Genomic DNA, 6300 nt, shown 5'->3' with positions numbered 1-6300 from the left:
GACAAAAATGACAAAAATGACAAAAATGACAAAAATGACAAAAATGACAAAAATGACAAAAATGACAAAAATGACAAAAATGACAAAAATGACAAAAATGACAAAAATGACAAAAATGACAAAAATGACAAAAATGACAAAAATGACAAAAATGACAAAAATGACAAAAATGACAAAAATGACAAAAATGACAAAAATGACAAAAATGACAAAAATGACAAAAATGACAAAAATGACAAAAATGACAAAAATGACAAAAATGACAAAAATGACAAAAATGACAAAAATGACAAAAATGACAAAAATGACAAAAATGACAAAAATGACAAAAATGACAAAAATGACAAAAATGACAAAAATGACAAAAATGACAAAAATGACAAAAATGACAAAAATGAAAAAAATGACAAAAATGACAAAAATGACAAAAATGACAAAAATGACAAAAATGACAAAAATGACAAAAATGACAAAAATGACAAAAATGACAAAAATGACAAAAATGACAAAAATGACAAAAATGACAAAAATGACAAAAATGACAAAAATGACAAAAATGACAAAAATGACAAAAATGACAAAAATGACAAAAATGACAAAAATGACAAAAATGACAAAAATGACAAAAATGACAAAAATGACAAAATGACAAAAATGACAAATATGGAGGAAATTTTATTAAAGGATAAAAGGTTGGCATAATGATTTTTATCAAATCTGCCATTTTTGAATCAATTGTACCAAAATTTTTCCAGTGAAACTTAAATATTGCTTAAAGCAGTGGTGAGCAACCTTTCGAAGCAACGGGCCACTTTTAATTTAAAATTATTTCGGCAGGCCGCATTAAAAATAAAATTAAAGTAATAATTGTTTGCAGAGCTAAAGTACTTTTTTTATACCGACAAATTTTTGACAAAAACATAACTCAAAAAGGCAAATAAAACGAATTCATTTATTTCCATAAACATTTTTTCAAGATAAGGTTAAGATCTCTAAATGTTGATCATTTTTCAATAGTTTTTTAATTGATTTGAAGTGTTGAGGGAATATTAATTTTTACAAAAAAGAATCAACATTCACTTGCCTTTTATTCATTTGAAACCGAAATTTTTGAATGTCATTTACAGTTAAATACAGTTAAAAACAGTTAATAAAGATTTGATCCATTTCCTGAGAAAACCGATGTGAAGGTATTTTTCGTATTCACTTCCATTTTAAAGTTTCATGAAGCTTATAACCATAGCAATATTTTTCTGTGCTAAATTTCGCTAAATGCATTCAAATTTTGTCGCTAAGCCTCTTTTTATTTCTATAAACGGTGATTTTTTTAATTTGAAGTTCCGTATGAAATCATTGAGTTGAGATGTTGAGCAAGGTTTCAAAATGATGAAAAATCCATAATTACACAGATTTTTAACCAGATTTGTCAATGTTTCAGTTAACATTTTTAATTCTCGAATTTTTTTTACAGATTTCATAAATTTTCTTAATTTAATTAGGATACTTCTGGGGTAGGCTTTCTAAAGCAGAATCATCTGGCGACTTTGGTAATGTTGATTGCCAATTTTGAAGTATAATCATTCAATTTAATCAATGTTCGGCATGATTTGCCTATGAAAATTCTGAAAATAGCATCAAACAAAACAACAAAATTAACATTTATCCGAGGTGCAAGGAATCTTAGTACTGATTTTGCTTTTTCGGGGGCGCTGAATCCAAATACTCAATTTATTTTTTTTTTGTTTTTTTGCTCTAGTTTTCTAGATAACTTTAAAAAATAGGTAAAAAATTAGTTATTCACTTTGTGTATTTTTTTTTACAAAACTGTGACATACAAATACTTATTGACTCTATGGTCAGGTATCAGGTATCAGAAAAGGGGTAGGCTTGAAGTGGCACGTTATCCAAACAAACGGGAAAATTGTGCCTAGCCTTTTTTCACAGATTTCATCATTCTCAGGTAGGTGAAACCTGAAAACCATAAAAGGATTAGAAAATAAATTAATATTTATTGCATGAAGCCGATCCACATAGGGATTTTGAAGCATTGAAGCTTATAAGCACATTGGGTGAGAAATGACAGATTGTTATTTTAGTTTAAATTCTTAGAATTAGATACACTTATAAGAGGATAGGCGAGAGTACCTAAAAGCTTCCTAGCAAACGAAAAACAGGCATATATGATCTGAAATGAATCATATGAATTATTGATTCACAACTACAAAATTCAGGAGATTTAAGTTTACAATGATCAGAAAATATTCTAACCAGGATGCTAAAATGAGGGAAAATTAACGATTTTATAATGGCAAAGTTGGCATTTAGCCTATCCACATAGGGATTTTTAAGCAATAAAGCTTTTTTTTAATCATTATATTGGTAATAGGGACTTTTTTAAATTTACTTTGTTAAATTCTGACATACATTAAAGAAATGTAGTCGGGCAAAAGAGGGACATGTACACGCTAAGTGGAAGGTAAATATAGGTACAATAGAACCTCTGAATCATAGCTTAACCATACAGGAGATTCAGAAAACAAAGTCTTATTTTTATATATTTTTATTTAACTGATTAGTTAGCGACTACAATAAGTTTCAGTGACACCAAATTTGAAACAAGCGATATTAACACTGCACGAGCCTGTGTAGCAGTGGATTCCAGAACCAGGATTGACGTATGATAACGAAATATCAGAGCATGATATTAGAGGAGCTTTGACTCTTCTTAACACTATAACCATTCTAAAGCTAAGGGAACATGTGTCAATACAAGAGAAGGGACATATATCAGGTGTAACAGATATGACTGTCGACTTGCGATACAAATTTTGATCAAAAGCTTGATTTAATAGGCCTTTAAACGTTTTGGCAAACTAAAAGAAATTTTTTTTTTAATTTTTATATGGAAACGATATTTGTACGGCTCGAATGATTGAATAACCATGACGAAATTTTAAAAATGAAAAATCTTTATATGAAAGGACATTTACCTCCACAAAATTTTGTTACCAATCCAAAGATAGAAGGGACTGAACACTTGTCCATTATAAGGAAAATACACTAAATTTGTGCTTGATGTAACAGATATAACTGATGTGATTTAGATCATATTCTTCTATGATTTCAAATCGGTTAATATTAACAGATAGCCAAAAGCAATGGGACCGTAAGCGATGCGTATGCGATTCACATTTGAACACTTGTGAAGAGATTTTATTAAATGGAGTTACTAGGAGAGCAAAAAGATTAGTTAAATGAAAAATCATATTCCAAATTGGCAAAACAAGAAAATATTGAAGAATACAGCTTGTGCAAATGCATGTTCTACATATGCACTATTGGCATATCCTTCTCGAGAGAAAATACGTAAAATTTCAAAAATACTAGCAGGAATTTAAAACTGATTCAGATTCAAAACATTTTCTTCCAATGTTTTGAACTTGAAAAACTTCTGAACTCTGCATGCAATAATTGACCTTGACCTATTTTCTCCCCCTCCCAGATACAGCCTCATTGATTTCCAATAGACAGAAATATGAGATAAACGTATATGGGAAGTATTAGATAAGTCGCCTCGTACGACATGGACCAGTATCCCAGTGGCAGTATTCTATAAGCCCCTGCCACACAGCCACAGCTCTAGTTTTCGAGATAACTTTAAAAAAATAGATAAAAAATTAGTTATTCACTTTGTGTAATTTACTTTTTACAAAACTGTGAAATACAAATACTTATTGACTCTATGATCAACTTTCCCAAAGACCGCGAGCAATTTTGTATTCTGTGTTCAAGTTATGGAAGTTTTCTTTTTGTAATTTTTTTTTCCAAACCTATAAAAACGGGAATTTGGACAAAATTTCAAAGAAAAATTAAACTATATTGAATTTATGATATTTAAAAAAAAACATATGTAAAATCATTTCGCCGTCTTTTTTAAAGTTGTTGAATAAATTAAAATCTTTAATACCTATTTAATATTCAATGACTTTCTTTAACGATGTCAGAAAAAGTTGTAATCTAGTTATTTAGAAATTCTATAAATTGTAAAATTCAATTCTTTTAAAGCGTTGTATCTCTGATACAAAAATATTTAGGCAATATCTGAGTTCTTGATTGAATAAAGGGTAGAAAACTGATCGAAAGTCAGCATTTTGTTTTAATGATTTGGCAGTTAAAAAAATGGATTTCCCAATACTGATCAATTTAAAATTTCAACACGGCATACGAAGATTGCCAGAATTTTTTCAGCACGTATCCGAGCCGGACAAACCGGGCAATTTTTATATGGAAACCTGGCAAAATCCGGGCTTTCGATTTCAAACTGACGACTATAAATCCGGGCAATATCCGGTCAAATTTTGTCGAAACTCAGAAATTTCTCAACAAAAATCAAGAAAAAAAATGAAAAAAAAATTTTTCTATCGAAACTCATCGATAGATTTTGAACCTTTTTTTTTAGGCTTCCAAAAATCCTTTCACGATTATTTTTATATAACTTTCTCAAAAATTTTTGTTTTGGAGGTGTTTGTTGTTGTTTTTGTTTAATTTGCCAAATAAAGTAAATAAATCCGGGCAAAATCCGGGCATTTGTCAATGAAATCCGGGCAACCGGGCCGGGCCGGACTGTTCTTAAATTTAGTATTACATATCCGGGCAAATCCGGATAAAACCGGGCAATCTGGCAACCTTAGGCATACCACCAAAACTAGAAGTTATAGAAAATGTTTTGGATTCAGGACGCCAAAATCTTACATAATCAGTAATTGAAACATAGGCATCCTGACAAACAACCACCGCGCTAAGATGTCCGACAGCAAGCAACTGTGCATGTGTATGTAAACCGGCAATAGAAAACAGTTTCTCGTTTCCCAATCGCAACCCATTTCCATCTCATTCCCATTGAAGACAAAGGAGAATAAAAAAACACCGGCCAAAAGATAGACGGACAACGCAGTGCGTTTTCTTGACGACTTGGCAGAAGGACTATGAAAATAAAGTTTCGTTTCTCTGATACTTTCACCTTTGAAAATGTGATAATTTTCAGGAAAAAAGATGTATTAAGTTGAACTCAGAATGTAAGATTTGAATTTAAATCAGTAAATAATTTCCTAAGCACCTGAAAAAGCCCACTAAACGACATGTGATAATGAATTGATTATGAATTGATAATTTTCAAGTTAGTAGAATCTGGCTTTTATTTTCATTTTTATTTTCAACATCTCGAATTTGAGAGTAGTCTTTCGAATCAAATTAATTTTAAGTGATGGAAAGATCTTAATATCCCTCGATTCAAATTCATATAAAAGTTGAAAAAATCGAAAATAAATTGCAGTCACTATTGGTACTAAAGCTACCGACATGCTATTAGGTTATCAGAAACGTTTCAACCAATAATGTCTTATACTCAGAAACCCATACTGGTAGATTTCATTCATCAAAAGTGCCTCCTATCGCCACCCTGCGCCCTGCCATCAAGTTCATTATCTATCCAACCGAGATGACCTTCTTTGCTCACAAGCGCCGATCGACATCGTCGTCATTACGAAATGCCGCCATCCATATCTCGGTGCGATCACCCAATCAGGAAACACGAGGAAATCCCGCATCAGCAACGTAAAACGGTCAAAATCTACCAGTAGGTACCCACTCTCGAGCACTGTCAGACTTCCGTCTGGACCATAAACCGTCAACCGGTCCCCAAACGTCAGAGATCGCAGTCGGGCAGCCGCAGCATTTCGCAGCAACAATTCGCAAACGAGGAAATGATCCACAAAACGATTTCGTAACAACGCGTCGTCAGTACCTATAACCTAAATCCGCAAAACGCACTCCGGATCCTAACTACATACACATTTCCCACCTTACCAAAAATGTCCACCGCAGCTGTCGAGCAGCGTGGCCAGTTAGCCTGAGCCAGCCAGCAGCAGTCAAAGCATCAGGGCATTTAACCGCAAGATCATGTCTCATAATAATTACGGCTTTTCCGAGGTGAGCTTTTGGACCAAGCGGGTAACTATGTAGGTAGGTACCTCTGTAAGTGAATTAAACACACGAGAAGTTTCTACTGCTATCTTTGGTTATTCCGGTGAGTTGCTATCGCTTCTAAACAACAACATGTCACAGCGCGGCAACTCAAAACCTGGGATCAACTTAGTGTCGGTTTACTTCTGAAAACATATGTGAAAAGCGGTTTAATTGAACTCGATCGGCTTATTAAATGATGGAGATGGAAAATCATTTCTTGTTGACGAAATTCATCATCCAACTTCAATGATCCAAAATCAGAGATCTAATATTTGA

The sequence above is a fragment of the Uranotaenia lowii genome, chromosome 2 (genome assembly GCF_029784155.1).
Source record: "Uranotaenia lowii strain MFRU-FL chromosome 2, ASM2978415v1, whole genome shotgun sequence".
Classification (NCBI taxonomy): domain Eukaryota; kingdom Metazoa; phylum Arthropoda; class Insecta; order Diptera; family Culicidae; genus Uranotaenia; species Uranotaenia lowii.
The sequence above is the reverse complement of the archived record's forward strand: the minus strand, read 5'-3'. Positions refer to the sequence as shown.